The sequence below is a fragment of the Rana temporaria genome, chromosome 10, assembly GCF_905171775.1.
Source record: "Rana temporaria chromosome 10, aRanTem1.1, whole genome shotgun sequence".
NCBI lineage: Eukaryota > Metazoa > Chordata > Amphibia > Anura > Ranidae > Rana > Rana temporaria.
The window spans coordinates 97,508,256-97,530,913 of NC_053498.1; positions in this window are offsets into that span (position 1 = coordinate 97,508,256).

Below are 22,658 nucleotides of genomic sequence, written 5' to 3' on the forward strand. Positions count from 1 at the left end.
GGGGGGCGAAAAGATAGGGAAGGGGGAACCCAGAGAGTAGGACAGATGGAGAGAGGCCAGCCATCTACCAATGGAGGGGGAGGCCTGAGGTGGGAGAGAGGAAAGAAAAATAGAGTATATGAGAGAGGAATGCAGGGGTAGCTGCTGCTTCTGAGCCATAGAGCTGATGCCTGGAGGAAGGAATGCTGCAGATAGGGCTCTTAGTTAAGAGCTAAGACTGCTTGTCCCAAAAGAACCTACAGAAGGGACTCCCAACCTTATAAGCGCGTTTAGCTGCCCAAGAGAAGGGACCGCATCCGGGAGAGGCTTGAACCCGGATGGAGGCTGCCGAATGCAGAAGGTAAGGACGTTTGCTACCAAATTCACTGCCATGAGGTTTGAGGAAAAAAAGGAGAATGTGGGGGTGGTGTTCACCAACTCTTTTATAATATTCACTAATCCTGAGGGAGGAGCCAAGGCGGAGCTTGTCACAGGTATGCTGCCATGGAGGCACCAGGAAAACGACATTTTAAAAAACGACATTGAAAAATGCAGCATGTTCGAATTTTTTTTTTGTCGTTTTTCAGAAGCTGAAAAACAATGTGAAGCCCACACACGATGATTTTAAATGACGTTTAAAAAACGACCGTGTGTACGCGGCATTAGTCTGCTTGCAGCACATCTTTCCCATGTTTATAACAGTACTACAGAAAAATGACATTTCTAAAGGAAAAAAATTCATTTAAAATTGCCCTTCAGGCCTGGTATGGATATTGAGAGCCATGCCAAAAGAAAAAAAATGGTGTGGGGGTCCCCCCCAAAATCCATACCAGGCCCTTATCCGAGCATGCAACCTAGCAGGCCACAGAGAAAGGGGGAATGAGAGAGCACCCCCCCTCCTAAACTGTACCAGGCCACATGCTCTCAACATCAGGAGGGTGCTTTGGGATCCCCCCCAAAGCACCTTGACCCCATGTTTATTGGGACAAGGGCCTCATCCCCACAACCCTTGCCTCTCATGTGAATGGGTATTGGGTACATTGTACTTCTTATTCACCAAAAAAAGTGTCAAAAGAGTAACAGTTTTTGACAATTCCTTTATTAAAAAAAGTGTCCCGTGATGTTCATACATCTTTAATCACAGCGCCAACGCACCCGGAAAAAAAATACTCTGCCTCCATGTGAGGCTGTCATGTACCTGGGTGACTTCAAACCGGGATGTTCCCATAGCTGCAGTCAGGGGCAGACTGACCAGTCGGGCACTCAGGCAGTGCCCTAGGGCCCCATGCCACTAGGGGGCCCCATCAGGGTTGCCAGTCTCAGTAAAACCAGGGACAGTAGGTAAAAATCTGTGTTTTTAACATCTGTCCCTGAAATGTCCCTTACCGACATCGTTTTGGTCTAAAAATGCCAAGATTATAACTGCCCCGCCTCTCCAGTACCTTCTCAGTGTGTGTATGTATACTGTGTGTGTGTGTACTGTGTGCGTATTCTGTGTGTATGTATACTGTGTGTGTATATTGTGTGTCTGTGTGTATACTGTGTATGCATACTGTATGTGTGTGTATATACAGTACTGGGTGGCCCAATAATCTATTGCCTGGGGGCACCATAATCTCCTATTGCCCGGGGGCCTCATAATCTCCTATTGCCCGGGGGCCCCATAATCTTCTATTGCCCAGGGGCCCCATAATATCCTATTGCCCGAGGGCCCCATGAGTTGTCAGTCCGCCCCTGGCTGGAGTCTTACCTGTTGTGCCACGGAGGAGCTCTGGAGTTTTGGCAATGTTCTCTCAGTTTGATGCATTACCTTGGACTCATTAGCCCCACCTGCTGCCAGCTGTGGACAATCTACAATCAAAAGCAGCCCATAAATAGCAGCACTTCCTGTCTCTCAGTTCTTGTTTGTGTGGACTAGCTCCCTGGATGTTGTGATAGCTTTGTGACTCTGATTACCGTGTATGAACTTCTGCCTGAATTCCTAACTACTCTCTAGACTGCTGATTTTGTACTTCACGGCCAGCTCGTGTATGACCTATTCCTGCCTGACCACTCTCTGGAGTTCGATCGTGTACCGCTTTGCCTGATCTGTTGCCGACCTGACCTGCCTGATTACGTTTTTGCCTGAATCCTCAGCACACAAGCTCTACTTCGGACATTACCTACCACAGGTACCTTTCAGAGATATCCTGCGACTGCTGTCTTTTTGCTGTGATGGCTCTTATATAGACAAGGGCGGGGCCACCCACTGATGTAACCAGATGACCCGCCCCCTCTGACAGCACATGACATCAAAAGGGGTGGGGTTATTCAGTTATATCACCGGGTGGCCACGCCCTTGCCTATATAACAGCTGTCTCAGCCAAGAGACAGCAGTTGGTGAGATGCCTTCCATCGAGGCCGAGGATGAAGATGGATGGACATTGCAGGACACATTTTTTTTTCTTTTTTAATAAAGGACTTATCAAAAACTGTGTATTGTAGTTTTTAATTTTTGACACTTTTTTGGGTTAATGGGTAGGGGTAAAATTTACCCCATACCCATTCACATAGGGGGGCAGGATCTGGGGGCCTCCAGATTCCAATAAGCCCCCTGCCCACAGACCACCAAAACCACTGGGCATGGGTTGTGGGGATGAGGCCCTTGTGCACATCAATATGGGGGCAAGGTGCTTTAGGGGGGTGATCTCTCGCCCCCCATTTTCCTGCAGGTTGCATGCTCGATAAGGGTCTGGTATAGATTTTGGGATGGACCCCACACCAATTTTTTTGAAAAAGTTTGGTGTGGAGTTACGTTTATTTGAATACTGAGGCTGGGCGTGACCTCATAACATCGCGCCCGACCTCCGACGATCATAGAGACTCTGGTGACCATCTGGTCCGCCAGAAATCTCGATAACAAACATCCGGGGCCGGCGGATCCTGTTTCCGATTTACCGATTATATCGGTGAGTCAGTAAAAGCACCTGAGGGCGGCGGGAGGGGGAGACATCCCCTCTCGCCTCCCGTAAGAATGATCAAACTGATATCTGAATGATGCCTGCAGCTGCAGTCATCATTCAAATATCCCCGCACAAAGTCAAGGACGTCATATGACGGCCAGCGGGTGGGAATTGATTGATTTTCTTTCCACATTTTCCAATAATTTGTAGAAAAAAATCACATGTTCAAAAGATTCATTATGCCTCAGATTATAAATTGGGGTGTTTTCTTTTCAAAATGGGGTAATTTTTGGGGTGTTTCCATTGTCCTGGTGCTCCAGGGTCTTCAAAACTGTAATGCCGCGTACACACGATCGGAATTTCCGACAAGAAAAGTTTGATGTGAGCTATTGGTCGGAAATTCCGACCATGTGTAGGCTCCATCGGACTTTTTCTTTTGGAATTTCCGACAGCAAAAATTTCAGAGCTTGTTCTAAATTTTTCCGACAAGAAAAGTTCTTGTCAGAAATTACGATCGTCAGTGTGTACGCGGCATAAGAGGTAGTCAGGAAATTAGATGTGTTAGATGTGATAATTTATGCTCCAGAAGCCTGAAGGTGCACCCTGCATGTTGGGCATCTGTATGTGGCCATGCTGTGTAAAGCCTCGTACACACGATAGGTTAAACCAATGAAAACGGTCTAAAGGACTGTCAATGCTCAGAACTGCTGTCAATCAATGCCCATCAGTGTCGCCCATTAGTGCCACCCATCAATGCCCATCAGTACCGCCTATCCATGCCACCTATCAGTGCCCACCAGTGCCGCCTATTAGTGCCCACCAGTGCTAAGTCTGCAACTTTACCCTTGTAACATGGATCAAGAAGGGTTGCCAGCCAGTAATGATCCCTCTCCTTAAAGTGGAGGTTCACCCGAAAACTTAATTTTTAAGTTACATCGTGACGCGATGTATGCGACCGTCGGAAGCCTGTCGGAAGCCTGTCAATCAAATAGGAACGCCCAGTCCCGAAGACCATACCCGGAAGCGGCGGAAAAGATCTATCTCTAAAACAGTAAGTACTGCTTCGATTTAAAAAAAAACACCCGATTCCCCTAGACAAAATGAGCATCAATCTAATGTTAAAAAAAAAATTTTGGGTGAACTCCCGCTTTAATACCTCAAATCCTAGGGTCCTTTTGTAGACTTTGCAGAATCAGGGAGGCCATGCAGCATAAGTTTGCGGAAGGCATCCGATTCTGAGTCCTCTTGGTCACTAAGGATCACATTATCTGTAACTATCTCCTCCCAGCCACGTACAACTCATTGGGTTTCTGGGGACTAGACCTTGGCATAAGAGTGACAGGCTGCTGATACTTTTTTTGGTGGGTGCTCGAATTGTAGTTTGGGTTGGTGAGAAAAGTATAGGAACACCTGGCTAAGTGAGCAGTATAAGGGATAAGGACAACATCCATTTGATTCATAGGTTCAGTAGGGGGAACTAACAAACAACCTGAGGGACAACGAATGGTAACGAATTGACACAACATAAAGAAAGTAGTGACGAATCTTGCCTGTGACAGTGAGTGGTTCGCAGCAGACTGTGGCAGGAGTGCAACGTATAGGGAAGTTGTGGCGTGGTGCTATGCACGAGGCAACAACAACCATTCATAAGTTGCACTGTGGCATCTGAACACATGGTGTTGGTGACACTGCGAGTGGCTACGAATTGACATGAGAAAAACAACAATCCTACCTGCGACAGTAGCCGTTCGACTGTGTCTGCATGTAGCGGGTATGCAAAGTATCCGACGAGTGTGATGTGGCGGCATACATGACGCTCAAAACATGACTCGATTTAGGTAAGTAATGAGGGGGGGGGGGGGAGAACAGTATGCGAACAACTCGTAAGTTCCGCGGCGGGAACTGAACACACATAATGGGGGATACAATGAATGGCAAAGAGCAAGACTTGATCGACAAACCACGAATAAGCAACCGCAATGTACTACTCGGAAACAACAGACTCACAAACACGCTATGAGCCGAAGAGTTCGCCTGGTGACGTCATGAATCGTGCACTGGAACCGACAGTGAGTATGGGTGAGTGGGCTGCTTAACCACTTTCTTACTGGGCACCTAAACCCCTCTCCTGCCCAGACCAATTTTCAGCTTTCAGCGCTGATGCACATGACAATAGCGCAGTCATACAACATTGTATCCAAATGACATTTTTATAATTTTTTTCCCACAAATATATGTTTCTTTTGGTGGTATTTGATCACCTCTGCATTTTTTTTTTTTTTGTAAAATAAATTTAAAAATACCAAATTTTTAATTTTATTTTAATATTTTTTAATATTTTGTTATAAAATCTTGCAAACAGGTAATTTTTCTCCTTCATTGATGTACGCTGATGAGGAGTGGCACTAATAGGTGGCACTGATAGCTGGCAGTGATGGGCACTGATAGGTGGCAGTGATGGGCACTGATAGCTGGCAGTGATGGGCACTGATGGGTGGCAATGATGGGCACTGATCAGCACTGGTAGGTTATACTGATAGGCAGCACTGCCAGGTGGCACTGATGAGGCAATGATTGGCACCACTGGTGGTATTTGTGGGCACAGATGAGGCAGATGTGCCTCCTTCCTCGCGAGAAAAAAAAAACAATTACCAAGCTTTTGTTTACATCACGTGATCAGCTGTCATTGGCTGACAGCTGATTACGTAGTAAGGGGCCGGAATCGTGAATTTCAGTCACTCGTGATCACAGCGCCCTGCGCGCACCCTGGAGGGAGAAAAGGGGAGGACGTCTATTGATGGCCTCCAGGAAATTCAGGTCCGCGCTGTTAAATACCCTCCGGGCTGCTCCCATAATTTCATACCACCATACTTTATATATACTGTATACATTTATATATATATATACTAGATTAACTGTGTGTGTGTGTATATATATATATATATATATACAGTTGTGCTCATAAGGTTACATGAATTTATAATTTCTTTGCCTTTTTTCAGAGAATATAAATGATAACACAAAAACTTTTTATTCACTCGTGATTAGTGTTTGATTGAAGCCATTTATTATCAATCAACTGTGTTTACTCTTTTTAACCCCTTCCCGACCGCCGCATGTACATATACGTCGGCAGAATGGCACGTACAGGCACATTGGCGTACCTGTACGTCCCTGCCTAGACGTGGGTCGGGGGTCCGATCGGGACCCCCCCCGCGACTTGCGGCGGTCGGGTCCCCTCGGGGAGCGATCCGGGACGACGGCGCGGCTATTTGTTTATAGCCGCTCCGTCGCGATCGCTCCCCGGAGCTGAAGAACGGGGAGAGCCGTGTGTAAACACGGCTTCCCCGTGCTTCACTGTGTCGGCGCATCGATCGCGTCATCCCCTTTATAGGGAAGACACGATCAATGACGTCATTCCTACAGCCACACCCCCCTACTGTTGTAAACACACACACAGTGTACACCAAATCCTACAGCGCCACCTGTGGTTAACTCCCAAACTGCAATTGTCATTTTCACAATGAAGAATGCAATTTAAATGCATTTTTTGCTGTGAAAATTACAAAAATCCCAAAAATGTGTAAAAATTGTCCGAAGTGTCCTCCATAATGTCGCAGTCACGAAAAAAATCGCTGATCGCCGCCATTAGTAGTAAAAAAAAAAAAAAATAATAAAAATGCAATAAAACTATCCCCTATTTTGTAAACGCTATAAATTTTGCGCAAACCAATCGATAAACGCTTATTGCGATTTTTTTTACCAAAAATAGGTACAAGAATACGTATCGGCCTAAACTGAGGAAAATTTTTTTTTTTATATATGTTTTTGGGGGATATTTATTATAGCAAAAAGTAAAAAATATTGCATTTTTTTCAAAATTGTCGCTCTATTTTTGTTTATAGCGCAAAAAATAAAAACCGCCGAGGTGATCAAATACCACCAAAAGAAAGCTCTATTTGTGGGAAAAAAAGGACGCCAATTTTGTTTGGGAGCCACGTCGCACGACCGCGCAATTGTCTGTTAAAGCGACGCAGTCCCAAACTGTAAAAACACCTTGGGTCTTTGGGCAGCAATATGGTCCGGGGCTTAAGTGGTTAAATTATAATGACAACAGAAACTACCCAAATGAACCTGATCAAAAGTTTACATACCCTAATGATTTTGGCCTGATAACATGTACACAAGTTGACACAAATGGGTTTGAAAGGCTATTCAAAGTAACCATCCTCACCTGTGATCTGTTTGTTTGTAATTAGTGTATGTGTTTATAAAAGGGAAATGAGTTTCTGGACTCCTGACAGACCCTTGCATCTTTCATCCAGTGCTGCACTGATGTTTCTGGATTCTTATGGAAAAAGCAAAATAATTGTCAAAGGATCTGCGAGAAAAGGTATCGTATTTTCCAGCTTATAAGACGACCTTTTAACCCCTTAAAATGTTCTTAAAAGTCGGGGGTCGTCTTATACGCCGGTAACCTAACATCCCTTACCTTATCCTAAGACATGCAGAATCGCGGCCGTCCATTTTTCAAAACCGCGCCTCCTACTTCTTTTGTTCTGTGATAGGCGGAACACTCAGCTTCTCAGAAGACACTGCGTTTAGTGTCCGCCTATCCTCGGACGAGAGGGCCTCCGTGATAGGCGAACACTGAACACAGTGCCTCCTGGGAAGCTGAGTGTTCCGCCTATCACGGAACAGAAGAAGTAGGAGGCGCGGCTTTTGAAAAAATGGACGACCGCGATTTTGCATGTCTTAGGATAAGGTAAGGGATCGTCAAGACACAGTCAGGCATGTCATAAGGGAACAGCGAATCTGGCATGTAATGGGGCACAGTGAGTCTGGCATGTAATGGGGCACAGTGAGTCTGGCATGTAGTGGCACAGTGAGGCATGTCATGGGGCACAGTGAGTCTGGCATGTAATGGGGCATAGTGAGTCTGGCATGTAATGGGGCACAGTGAGTCTGGCATGTAATGGGGCACAGTGAGTCTGGCATGTAATGGGGCACAGTGAGTCTGGCATGTAATGGGGCACAGTGAGGCGAGGCATGACTAGTAGGAAGGGGGTAGTCTTATACAGGGAGTATATTCCAAAACCAACATTTTAGCTGGAAAATTAGGGGGTCATCTTATACGCCCAGTCGTCTTATACGCCGGCAAATACGGTAGTTGAACTGTACAAAACAGGAAAGGGATATACAAAGATATCCATGGAATTGAATTAGGTAAAACAATGCAGTACTAATCTTAAAGTATAATCTTAAAGTATATGCAAAGTCCAGTGGCCGCTGGTGCTCTATTTTTTTTGGGGGGGGCAAACAAACCCCCCCATCCCCTTCCGTTTGTTCGGTCGGTCAAACCCCCTCCTGCTCTTTGCTCGGTGAACAAACCTTCCCTTCGCTCACCCGTCCATCCACCCATCAGCCTGCACTTACCTAATCCAGGTCTCGGCCACTTTGGCGCACAGAGCCTATCCTTTTTTTAAGCCAATTAGAGCCACAGGCTCTAATCACGTGCTTCAAAGAAAAATCCTATTGAAATCCATGCTTCCGCCGCCCTGCATGTAGATTATGGTCCACTTGCATGGATTAGAGCGACCGCCACTGGTCCAGTCATATGTTTTCTTTCTCTATATTACATTTCTTTCCCTTTTTTTATTTGTGTGAATGACAAATTTGGGCTATATTATTTTACAATTTTGGAAGAGCCTTGCACTTCCACGTGTAGAAGGCATACCCTGAACTCCATCAAATCAAATGGTTCTCATGGAACTTACTGAGATTACTATGTTTTACAGTCTCTCCATAGGCTATAATCCTTGGCCTGTAGGTGGTTGTGAAAAAAATCATAGTTTAATGTCAGTTTAATATCCCGGATATTTGATATGATCATTCTAGAGGGAGTAGCCCTCTGCTAAAGAGGAGCTTGGTGTTATACGCCTTCTATTTTTTCTTTGATTACCGGTAGTTATGATGCAAATTTTTGGCATTTAAATGCATTCCATATTGTAAAAACTGCGTAATGTTTGAAATATCTTTTGGAATTTCTTTACTCATTGTGAAAACCTTCAATAAAAAATATTGAAACGGAAGAGACTTTAACTGGATTTACTGTCCAGCATTTGCTCTTTCTATTTTTCAGATTTAAATGCGACAGGCTTGTGAGTTGTGCCAGGGTGGGAGATTCTGAGAATGTGCTTGGAGATGTAGGGCCAGATTCACAAAGAGATACGACGGTGTATCTACAGATACACCATCGTATCTCTGACGTAAACTGGTCCTATCTATGCGCCTGATTCATAGAATCAGATACGCATAGATAGGGCTAGATCCGACAGTGTTACAATGTGTTACACTGTCGGATCTTTTTTTCAATTTAAAAAACGATAAATAATATGTAAATCAGCAAGATACGCAAATTCACGAACGTACGCGGACCCGACGCAGTCTTCTTACGACGTTTCCGTAGCGGCGTACCCGTCGTATACTTACCCCTGCTTTCATCAGGCGCAGCCAATGTTAAGTATAGCCGACGTTCCCGCGTCGAATTTAAAATTTTTAACGTCGTTTGCGTAAGTCGTTCTCGAATACGGACGGACGTCATTTACGTAAGCGTTGCAACCACTGACGTCCTAGCGACGTCAGTGGGAGCAATGCACGCCGGGAAATTTCGAGGACGGCGCCTGCGCATTTAAATCGGCGCGGGAACGCGCCTGATTTAAATAGTACACTCCCCTAGCCGCGGAATTTGAATTCCGCCGGGGGATTTAGGATCCGCCGTTGCAAGTTTGGAGGTAAGTTGTTTGTGAATTAGCCACTTGCCTCCTAAACTTGCGGGAGCGGATCTTAATTCACGTAGAACGAGCGGATCTATAGATCCGCTGCGCTACGTGAATCTGGCCCGTATTGTTTAAGAATTTAGTAATTTAAGTATTGTGACCCTTTAATCGGGGTCTGCATTACAGCCTGCTGGTCTGCGCTGACATTAGAGTCTTATATAAAAAACCTAGACTAGCCTGTCATGTGTGAATTTGGATCACAGCTTATAACCATACTTGTAAACTAAATCTCATAATCCTATACTATTTCTCTATCGATATTTGCACATTAGTGCTTTCCCATATTTCATGCAGTATAACCAATCCTTCAAATATTTGCAGACAGTTCATAAAAATTGCTGGCAGATTAAGGTTGTCTATAAAGTCTTTTCCTGCATTTGGATATGACAACCATGGTATTATTATGACCTGGTAATACAAGCTGGAATATTTATATTTCAAATGCCCTCTGAACACCAAATAGATCCCTGTATGTTGTTCAGCACGTTGTGTTTTTTTGCCAGCTTAATTAAATATTGTTCCTGGCTTGCTTGGTTTTTTTTTTTCTTTTTTTTTGTGGATTTACAGGGGGGAGGTTATTTCTCACTGAGGTTGAGATTTCTCATCACAGGCATAACAGAACGAAAGATTACCCCCTCCGAGTCGGTCCGGTCAGCTTGCAATTTTTACTAGAGGTCATGTCCATGACAATTTGGTCACTGTGTTGGGAGTGTCAGTGGCGTCACTAGGGTTGGTGTCACCTGGTGCAGTAAAATATGGTGTCACCCCCCCCCCCCCCCAATAACATTTTTCAAATATTTTTTACCCTACTGTTTGCTTTCTGTTCTCCTTTCTTCCCCGTTTCTCTCTCTCCCTATCCATCTTTCTTGTTCGTTCTATCCCTTCTTCTTTCTCTCCATTTTTCTTTGTCCCCTCCCCCCACCTCTCTTTCTCCAGAACCGGAATTCACATCTCAGGAGCCTATAGGCCAGGGGCGTACCTAGAGCATTTGGCACCCGGGGCGGATCCAATATCTGGCACCCCCCCCCACGTTAAAATGTAAAAACACCCCACTGTGCCCCCTGCATACCTCTGCATCTTTTTGTTACTACTGTGTACCCCTCTCCACAACTGCACCTCTGGACCACTTTACATTGCACAGCACCCTGCATCACTGGACCCCTTTACATTAAACAGCTCCCTGCATCACTGGACCCCTTTACATTAAACAGCCCCCTGCATCACTGGACCCCTTTACATTACACAGCCCCCTGCATCACTGGACCCCTTTACATTACACAGCCCCCTGCATCACTGGACCCCTTTAAAATTACACAGTACCCTGCATCACTGGACCCCTTTAAAATTACACAGCACCCTGTATCACTGGACCCCTTTACATCTCACAGCCCCCTTCACATCTGGACCCTTTTACATTACACAACACCCTGCACCTCTGGACCTCTTTACATTAAACAGCCCCCTGCATCACTGGACACCTTTACATTACACAGCCCCCTGCATCACTGGACCCCTTTACATTACACAGCCCCCTGCATCACTGGACCCCTTTAAAATTACACAGTACCCTGCATCACTGGACCCCTTTAAAATTACACAGCACCCTGTATCACTGGACCCCTTTACATCTCACAGCCCCCTTCACATCTGGACCCTTTTACATTACACAGCACCCTGCACCTCTGGACCTCTTTACATTACACAGCCCCCTGCATCACTGGACCCCTTTAAAATTACACAGTACCCTGCATCACTGCACCCCTTTACATTACACAGCACCCTGCATCACTGGACCCCTTTAAAGCTCATAGCCCCCTGCACCTCTGGACCCTTTGACATTACACAGCCCCCTGCACCACTGGACACCTTTACATCACATAGCCCCCTGCACCTCTGGACCCCTTTACATTACACAGTACCCTGCATCACTGGACCCCTTTACATTACACAGCACCCTGTACCTCTGGACCCCTTTACATTACACAGCACCCTGCATCACTGGACCCCTTTACATTACACAGCACCCTGCACCTCTGGACCCCTTTACATTACACAGCACCCTGCATCATTGGACCCCTTTACATTACACAGCACCCTGCACCTCTGGACCTCTTTACATTACACAGCCCCCTGCATCACTGGACCCCTTTAAAATTACACAGTACCCTGCATCACTGGACCCCTTTAAAATTACACAGCACCCTGTATCACTGGACCCCTTTACATCTCACAGCCCCCTTCACATCTGGACCCTTTTACATTACACAGCACCCTGCACCTCTGGACCTCTTTACATTACACAGCCCCCTGCATCACTGGACCCCTTTAAAATTACACAGTACCCTGCATCACTGCACCCCTTTACATTACACAGCACCCTGCATCACTGGACCCCTTTAAAGCTCATAGCCCCCTGCACCTCTGGACCCTTTGACATTACACAGCCCCCTGCACCACTGGACACCTTTACATCACATAGCCCCCTGCACCTCTGGACCCCTTTACATTACACAGTACCCTGCATCACTGGACCCCTTTACATTACACAGCACCCTGTACCTCTGGACCCCTTTACATTACACAGCACCCTGCATCACTGGACCCCTTTACAATACACAGCACCCTGCACCTCTGAACCCCTTTACATTACACAGCACCCTGCATCATTGGACCCCTTTACATTACACAGCACCCTGCACCTCTGGACCTCTTTACATTACACAGCCCCCTGCATCACTGGACCCCTTTAAAATTACACAGTACCCTGCATCACTGGACCCCTTTAAAATTACACAGCACCCTGCATCACTGGACCCCTTTACATCTCACAGCCCCCTTCACCTCTGGACCCTTTTACATTACACAGCACTCTGCACCTCTGGGCCCCTTTACATTACACAGCACCCTGCACCTCTTTACATTACACAGCCCTCTGCACCACTGGACCCCTTTACATCACATAGCAACCTGCACCACTGGACCCCTTTACATCACATAGCCCCCTGCACCTCTGGACCCCTTTACATTACACAGCACCCTGCACCTCTGGACCCCTTTACATTACACAGCACCCTGCATCACTGGACCCCTTTACATCTCAAAGCACCCTGCATCTCTGGACTCTTTTACATTGCACAGCACCCTGCATCACTGCACCCCTTTTACATTACACAGCCGCCTGCACCTCTGCACCCCTTTACATCACATAGCCCCCTGCACCTCTGGACCCTTTTAAACTACACAGCCCTCTGCACCCCTTTACATTACACAGCACCCTGCATCACTGCACCCCTTTTACATTACACAGCCACCTGCACCTCTGGACCCCTGCATGTTACACAGACCCCCCTTCAGTGCAGACACCCCCTCAGTGCAGACACCTCCCCCTTAGTGCAACCCCCCCTCAGTGCAAATCCCCCCTCAGTGCAACCCCCCCCTCAGTGCAAACCCCCCCCTCAGTGCAACCCCCCAGTGCAAACACCCCCCCCCTTAGTACAACCCCCCCTCAGTGCAAACCCCCCTTAGTGAAAACCCCCTCAGTGCTAACACCCCCTTAGTACATCCCCCCACCCCTTCAGTGAAATCCCCCCAGGTGCAAACACCCCCCCTCCCCATTCAGTACCTCAGATCATCGCAGGCAGCGCCACGGCAGATGGACAGAAAGTCCCCTTGGCCCCTCCCCCTCTGTACACACAAACAGAGAGGAGGGGGCTGTGCCTGTGTGCCGACTGCCGACCACCGCTAACAGCCCGTGGCTGTGAGAGGAGGGGATGGATGGTGCTGCGGTGTCACCCCACAACCCCCCCTCCTCTTGTACCGCGGCGCTCGGCGCTCCGATTCCGCATCGCTCATCATTTTTTTTTTAAATCGGGATGGTGTCACCCCTCTAGTGGGTGTCACCCGGGGCGGACCGCACCCCCGCACTCCCCTAGCAATGCCTCTGTCTCTGCGCCTAATTCTTAATAGAAGATACGCCTGAATTTTGGGCTCATCCGACCGATGTAAGTCTCCTACGCCGTCGTATCTTGGGTGCATATTTACGCTGGCCGCAAGGGGCGCTTCCATTGATTTACGCGTCAAATATGTAAATGAGCAAGATACGCCGATTCACGAACGTACTTACGCCCATCGCAGTAATCTACGCCGTTTACGTAAAGTGTACGTCCGGCGTAAAGTTATTTCACACAATAGCAGGTGTAAGTCATGTTAGGGTATGGACGTCGGAACAGCCGTCGTATTTTACGCCGTTTACGTAAGTCGTACGTGAATGGTGCTGGGCGTAAGTTACAGTCACGTCCTAGGCATTGAGCTGTCGTATCTTAGGGAGTATATGCGACGTGATTTTGAGCATGCGCGCGCATGCACCGTTCGTTCGGCCCTTCATTTACATGGCGTCACGCTTCATTTTAATACATCACGCCCACTTCCTTGGTACTTTGAATTAGGCGGGCTTACGCCGGCCAATTTACGCTACGCCGCCACAACTTACGGAGCAAGTGCTTTGTAAATACTGGTCTTGCCTCTCTATGTTACGTCGGCGTAGCGCATATGAGATGCGCTACGCCGACCAAAAGATGCGCCGCACTACGAGAATCCGGCTAAATGTACTTAGCCTGATTTTTTTTTTTTAATGCAGCCACCACATTTAAGGACTGGTAAATTGCAATACATTCAATGCTTATTTTTGGGCTCAGATACTCTTTATTTAATAGTTATTGCAATCACATTCAATATTTTGTTGACTCATGTCTTAAAACATTAAAGCAAAAAAAATAGTGAAAGCTAGCAAACATTAGGTCAAATAAAATGCTTTTTATATTCATTTGATGTATATTATGGTCATACAGTCATATCAGTGTCCCCCTGTAAAAAGAGTCAGGTGTTAGTTTGGTTACAGGAAGAAACTAGGTAACAGGTGCTGTGAAGCTGAAGAGGGTGATAGCAGCCAAATATCATAACCCTTGGTATTCGCTGGCCAATAGGTCATCTGAAAGGAACTTACACGCTGTATCCTTCAGTTACTTTAGATATGCAGATCTAAGTCTCTCTGTGGAATAAACAATTATCATGCCAGCTTTGTATGATGCAAGGGAGGGGTTCAAGATAAACTCTTTGTGAGGTAAGCAAAGGTACAGGCAGTTTTTTTTACACCTAAGCCATGGTGCTCACATGATATAGAACACCACAATAATATCAGCAAATGTAAGCAGTAATATGAAAGGGCTGTTGTCAAAGTAAATATATGCCCCAGTGCCCATAGCAAGAAAAATGGGGGGCAAATCTTCTTATCCCTCCTAAACCTGTTTACAAATGAGCCTGTCAACTTTCAGTGATAGTGATCCCCTAGTAGATCACCAACTCAAGGTTCCCCAGGGTGCGGAGTCTAAGCCCCAGCCTGCTTTTTCACCAGGGCCCCCCGATGGTGGGGATGGACTTGAGGCAAACTGGAAGGAGGTCACGGCCTCTAGGTAAGCCTAGCTGAAGATGCAGAGACCACACGCATCTGCGGAGTACAAACATCAGGAGACAGAAGAAAATCAGGAAACAAGCCAAGGTCAGGGTGGGCGGTAGGCAGGCATGTACTGGCCACTGGGACTACTGGGAGTTTCCCCGTGGGCTGATAGCTCAGTGGACCGGTTTCAGTGACAGCCTGTCCAAGTAATGGCTGCACAGTGGCATCGCTAAAGGGTGGCTTTTGGGACTATAGCCCCAAATAGCCCAGAGTCTCTCAGAGATGGCTATGGCCTCTCTGCTGCCAGGCCGCGAGTGCAGCGGGCAGCGCCGGTGAGGGGGTAGGCAGCATTGGAGAGCTGGGCGGGCGAGTCTCACTGCCTGCCCTCTCTCTTGGTGATCCTGATATAAGGAGCGGCTCTCTGGGGACTCTGAGGTAAGAAGATGATCTCTGGGGACCCTGATGTAAGTGGGGGGCTCTCTGGGGACCCTGATGTAAGGTGGATCTCTCTGGGGACCCTGATGTAAGTAGAGGGGCTCTCTGGGGACCCTGATGAAAATGGGGGTGGCTCTCTGGGGACCCTGGTGTAAATGGGGGAGGCTCTCTGGGGACCCTGATGCAAGGGGACTTGCTGGGGACCCTGATGCAAGGGGACTTGCTGGGGACCCTGATGTAAGGGGAGCTCTCTGGTGACCATGATGTAAGGAAGGGGCTCTCTGGGGACCCTAATGTAAGTGGGGAAGGCAAGGGGGAACTCTCTGGGGACCGTGATGTAAGGAAGAGGTTCTCTTGGAACCCTGATGTAAGGAAGGGTCTCTTTGGATACCCTCATGTAAGGGTGAGGTTCTCTTGGGACCCTGATGCATATTTGCACATTCATTTGTCAATTATACTATTTTGGTTATTTGATCATGTAAGAAGGAGGCTCTCTGGGGACCATGATGCAAGGGGGGCTCTCTGAGGAACCTGCTGCAAGGAGGGGCTCTCTCAGGACCCTGATGCAAGGGGGGCTCTCTTGGGACTCTGGAGGTGAGGAGGGCTTCTCTGTGGACCCTGATGTAAGGGAAGGCTCTCTGGGGGCTCTGATGTAAGGAGGGGCTCTCTGGGGACCCTGATGTAAGGGGGTGGGCTCTCTGGGGACCCTGATGCAAGGGGGCTTGCTGGGGACCCTGATGTAAGGGGGGCACACTGGGGACCCCGATGTAAGGAAAGGGCTCTCTGGGGACCATGATGTAAGGAAGGGGCTCTCTGGGGACCCTAATGTAGGTGGGGGAGGCACTCTGGGGAGCCTGATGCAAGAGCGAACTCTCTGGGGACCCTACTGTATGGAAGGGAGCTCTCTGGGGACCATGATGTAAGGAAGGGGTTCTCTGGGCACCCTGATGTACGGAAGGGTCTCTCTGGATACCCTGATGTAAGGGGAAGGCTCTCTTGGGACCCTGGGTAAAGTAGTTATTCCTGCGCTACAGTGGAAACTATGGCCCGGATTCAGAGAGATCTGCCTATCTTTAGGCGGGCGTAGCGTATCTCAGATACACTACGCTGCCGTAACTTAGAGCGGCAGGTCCCGTATTCAGAAACAACTTGCGCTGTAAGTTACAGCGGCGTAGTGTATCTGACACGGCGTAAGCCCGCCTAATTTAAACTATGCTGGTAGGGGGCGTATTGTATGTAAATGTTTTGTGACCCCACGTAAATGACGATGTTATTGAACGGCGCATGCCCGCGCATGCTCAGTATCACGTCGAATTTTCAAAGTAAATTACGCCCGCTCAATGCTTAGTCGACGTGAACGTAACCTACGCCCAGCCCCATTCACGGACAACTTACGCAAACGACGTAAAATACGACGCTGTTCGTACGTTTCCGTCATCCATACCTAACATGACTTACCCCTGCTTTATGAGGGGTAACTTTACGCCGGTCCGACGCCTTATATAAACGGCTTATCTTGATATGCCGGACGCACGTACGTTCGTAAATCGAAGCTCATTTGCATATTCAACGCGGAAATCTACGGAAGCGCCACCTAGCGGCCAGCGTAAATATGCACCCTACGATACTACGGCGTAGGAGACTTACGCCGCTCGTATCTAGGCAACATTGAGGCGTATCTGATTCTATGAATCAGGCACCGAGATGTGACAGCCCTCATTTGGAGTTACGACGGCGTATCTAGAGATACGCCGACGTAACTCCTTTCTGAATCCAGGCCTATGTGTGCAGAGGGTAAAGGTGCGGCAACTACCGTATGGGCCAACCACTACCCACAGTGAGACATGGAATGTTGTGATTTTATTTATGCACCTGAGTCACCTTATCTGCACTGTTAGCACATTCATTCAGTTCACCTTTGGATGCACCTTACAGTGCCTGCCGCCGAGAATGTGCTTTTAGCACGACAGCATCGCGCTGATTCTCGGCGACAGGGTGCCGACATCTCGCACTCGCTGAAATAGTAAAAGCACATTCCAGCGAGCGCGTCATAGAATCGACGGGGATCCGACTTGGATTCCCGCCAATTCTACACGTGTGCGACGTTTGTTATGAATCCTGAGGAGGAACTCCCCGCCGGATTTTAAATAAAAATCCGGCATGGGTTCCCCCCTCAGGAGCATACCAGGCCCTTAGGTCTGGTATGGGTTGTAAGGAGACCCCCCTATGCCGAAAAAACGGCGTAGGGGTCCCCCTACAATCCATACCAGACCCGTATCCAAAGCACGCTACCCGGCTGGCCAGGAAAGGAGTGGGGACGAGCGAGCGCCCCCCCCCTCCTGAGCCGTACTAGGCTGCATACCCTCAACATGGGGGGGTCACTATGAGCTAATGTTAGCACATAGGAAAGGAACCATAAGTAAATTCATTAAAAATTGGAATGAATGGATTACTCATCCTAGGGCCTCAAATTTTCTGAAGAATTTTAATAATTATTAAGTGTGTTCCTAAACGACTACACTCCTAAACTAGACCGAAAGTAAAAGATAACTTCCTACTCACCTTCCCCTCCCCTCCTTCCCTTGATACCCCTTTATGTTAATTTTGATTTTATAATATAATATAAGATAATGAGCCATAATCCCTTGTTTACAGCATGATCCCGTTGGGGTAAACAGGGATTGCTAGTTACTTGTTTAAGCATCTGACCACTATCCAACTGGACTAAGGCCCTATATGGTTACTGTTTAGTAAAATGATAATTTGAAGCCTACCCAGGCACACTGTTGAACACAAAGTATGACTAAGAAACTGTTGTATTGTTATGACTCTTATTTGTGCTTTATTGTGTATCTTTGAAAAATACAATAAAAAAACATTTGGAAAAAAAAAGTGTTCAGTGAATCCTTCACCCATCAAATTCAACACTCACCAAAACGATATGCCTAACACTCGTGTGCTTTGGCATACAGGCATGAACAAGACCTCTCAAATAGATTTAACAGGTAATTTGTTCCAAACAGTGAAATCCAGATTGCTCCACCTTCGCAGTAAACTCTTTAAAGCAACACACATGGCATATTGAACCATTTTTGGCCGATCGTGTGTACAGGGCATAAGAGTCGCCTGTAGGAGGCGGAGTCAGCCATAGATTTGTTCAAGCCTGTAGATCGGGATATTTGGTATGATATCTTTTATGAACGCTTTAACGGTGCCCTGTACATCTACAACCGACTTAGGGATACCTCAAATGCGGAAGTTGTATCTTCTACTCCTTTTCTCCGAATTGTCTAATTTGGAGAGAGCGATATCAAGTTGGTATTGCAGCGTTTTTATGCATGCAGTATTCTGATTAGTGCGTGCAGCTGAATTGTCTACAGCTTTTTCAATGGCATCCATGTGGGCTCTGAGGCTCTGTAGGTCTGCCTTAACCCCTACCGCCACCGTATGCAGAATGATGTGGTTCTGTTATCCTGACTGGGCGTCATATGACGTCCAGCAGGATAAAATGCCGCTGCCTGCCCGTGGGGACACACCGCATCTCTGATCGTGGTTAGAAGCCTCTGACAGAGGCTTCTTACCACTTGATCAGCTGTGACCAATCACAGCTGATCACAGCGTGAACCAGTAAGTGCCGGTAAACGGCATTCCTTGGTTCACGCTGACAGGGAGAGTCGATCGGCGGCTCTTCCTGTCAGAGGGGGGTTTGTGCTGATAATCAGCACATTGATTATCAGCAGAGCCCCATCAGTTGTACCCATCAGCTGCCAATCGGTTCCCAGTCTGTGCCCCATCATAACCCTGTCTCAGTGCCCAACAAAGTGGCAATCAGTGCCCACCACAGTGCAAATCATTGCCCACCATATTGCCAATCAGTGTCCGTCACATTGCCAATCAGTGCCCAGCATTAGCACCTGTCCAGTACCTGCCCAATCAGTGCAGCCCATCAGTGCCATCTATTAGTGTCCATCAATGCCACCTGTCAGTGCCAATCAGTGCCACCTATCAGTGCCAATCAGTGCCCAGTGCCGCATATCAGTGCCCATCAGTGCTGCCTGTCAGTACCCATCAATGCTGCCTGTCTGTGCCCATCAGTCCCGCCTGTCTGTGCCCCTCAGTGCTGCATATCAGTGCCACCTATCGATGCCCATTAGTGCTGCATATCAGTGCCGCCTATCAGTGCCCATCAATTCTACATATCGGTGCCCAGTGCCACCTTATCAGTGCTAACTCATCAGTGCCCATCAGTGAAGGAGAAAGCAACATTTTAAAACAGAAACAAATAAAAACATTTATTTTTTCAAAAATTATGTTTTTTTTAGTTTGTTTTGAAAAAAATAAAAACTGCATCAAATACCGTGATCAAATACCACCAAAAGACAGCTCTATTTGTGGGAAGAAAATGATAAAAATTCCATTTGGGTACAGTGTTGCATGACCATGCAATTGTCATTCAAAGTGCAACAGCGCTGAAAGCTCAAAACTGTCCTGGGCAGGGAGGGACGAAAGTGCCTGGTATTGAAGTGGTTAATGGAAGACGTGATCTGAGTTGCATTTTGTGCTAGTCCAGCAGCCAACATTTCAGAAAAGCTGTTTAAAAGTTGAGCCATTTCATTAGGGTGGCTGTGAGGCAGGGGTGAGTCCTGCATGGCTGAGAGGGGAGTTCATCAGGGAAGTGTGGATGAGGCCTGCCATTGTTCTACTCAGGAGCGATGCCTATATACATTATAGTCGTGGATGTTACTCACAGGAGTAGCCAAAGCGTTACAAGCAGGCAGGAGAGCTGGAGGTGGGTCTGCAATTGTGTCCTGGTCATTCGTATCTCCGCATGGAGGGGCAGCGGCTGCCATTTTGGAAGGCTCAGGGATTGCAGTGCCAAAATTCAGCTGACGACTAACCTCCTTCTTTTGGTGGACCCACGTCATGCGGCAGGTGCTCAGTCGTGTCCGGTGGTTGGAAAGGATTGTCTCGTGGGGTCCCGTTCGTTGCTGCTGGCGTGGGGGCTGTTGAAGGACTGGAACGGGTCAGAGCTCCTGGCTAGTGCAACTTCTCGGAAGTCCCACGCATTTTATGCATTAAGATAAAAAGCCTTCTGTGTGTAGCAGCCCTCCTCAGCCTCCCTCCTAATACTTACCCAAGCCAATCTCTATCCAGCAAGGTTGTTGCAGCATTGTCTCGACTGCCTGGGACTCCCCTTCTCATTGGCTGAGACAGCAGCGTGGCTCCTGCTGCTGTCAATCAAAATCAGTCAGCCAATAAGAAAAGAAAGGGGGTGGAGTTGGACTGTGGCTCCATGTCTGAAGGACACACAGAGCTGTGACTCATCTCGGGTGCCCCCATAGCAAGCTGCTTGATGTGGGGGCACTCAACAGGAGGGAGGGGCCAGGAGAATCGAAGCGTGACCCGAGAAGAGGAGGATCTGTGCTGCTCTGTGCAAAACTAACTGCATAGAGCAGTTAAGTATAACATGTTTATTATTTTTAACTACAAAAAACTGAGACTTTACAATCACTTTAACTGAACAAGCTGAACTTAGAAGATGATTGCTTACTATACTTAGTGATTGCACAGCTGCTCCAAATCCTGTCTGCACCAGTTTTATTAAATCCTCCCCCTTTTTGCTCCACTGCACAAACTCTTCATTGTCCCTCTTCTATGTGTGTTTTACGCATTTTAAGCATTTTCCATTTTGCAAGTGAAAGCAAATGAGAACACTATCAATTGCATCAAAAGCAATTATTATTATTATTACAATTTTTTTTTTTTTTACAAAAAGGTTTATTTTCACATGTACATAAACAATAAACTGAAAAAGAGGCATTAAGCAGTGTGCAAAATTATCTAAACTTAAAAGAAGAGCCAATATAAAGTAAATTAGGAAAAAGTTTTGCTAATATCGTTATTTATACAGTATAGTACCAATAGTTTGTGTGGTACTCTACAAACTACAAGAAGGCATTACATTTGCAATACGATTTCATCGAACATTTTGGGCAGTCTCTAGTAACACTGGGCACAGTGGGCCTGATCCACAAAAGGGATACGCCGTCGTATCTACTGATACGCCGTCGTATCCCTGTTTCTATCTATGGAACTGATCCACAGAATCAGTTTCTCATAGATAGGCAGAAGATCCGACATTTGTAAGGGACTTACACTGTCGGATCTTAGGATGCAGTACCTCAGCCGCCGCTGGGGGCATTTCTCGTCGAAATCCAGCGTCGGGTATGCAAATTAGCACTTACGGAGATCCACAAAGCTTTTACGCTTCGTTTTTTCTCCGTAAGTATTAGTTTGCCGTCGCAAAATTAGGGCTGCTTTTACAAGGTGTAAACTTAGTACACCATGTAAAAGTAGACCCTTCTATCCCGCGTCGCTGTCATTTTTATTTATTTTTTTTTTTTTTCCCGCCGCAACTCTTTTTTTTTTTTACGCCCGTCGCGATTCTCAAAACCCGGCGCAACGTAAAACCGCGCAAAGCACGTCAGGAAAATAACGTCGGGAGCATGCGCAGTACGTCCGGCGCGGGAGCGCGCGTAATTTAAATAGGACTCGCCCCATTAGATTAGGAACGCCTTGCGCCGGACGGATTTAAGTTACACCGCTCCAAATTTCTAGGTAAGTGCTTTGTGGATCGGGCACTTAGGTAGAGATTTTGCGGCGGTGTAACTTAAACGGGAAAAATTAAGTTACGCCGGGTTTTTGTGGATCAGGCCCAGTCTTTCTAACCATGGCAGCGGTAAAAATGATTGTGAGTAGATCTTTTTCCTAAACTTTCCTTTTTTACTATGAGGAGCAGTACTATGTATAAAATATGCTGTAAAAAGTACTTGAGAATAGAGAATGTTGGAAACAGTTTTGATACAGCAAGATTGCTATTTAGCTATTTTTATAATGAACTGCTGCTGAAAGCCAGATAATTTTATTAACAGATATCATGTAATGCTGTTAGCACGGGCAGTCTATGTGCTAAGCTCTTGCTAAATAATGGCATGTACTATGGTAATCTAT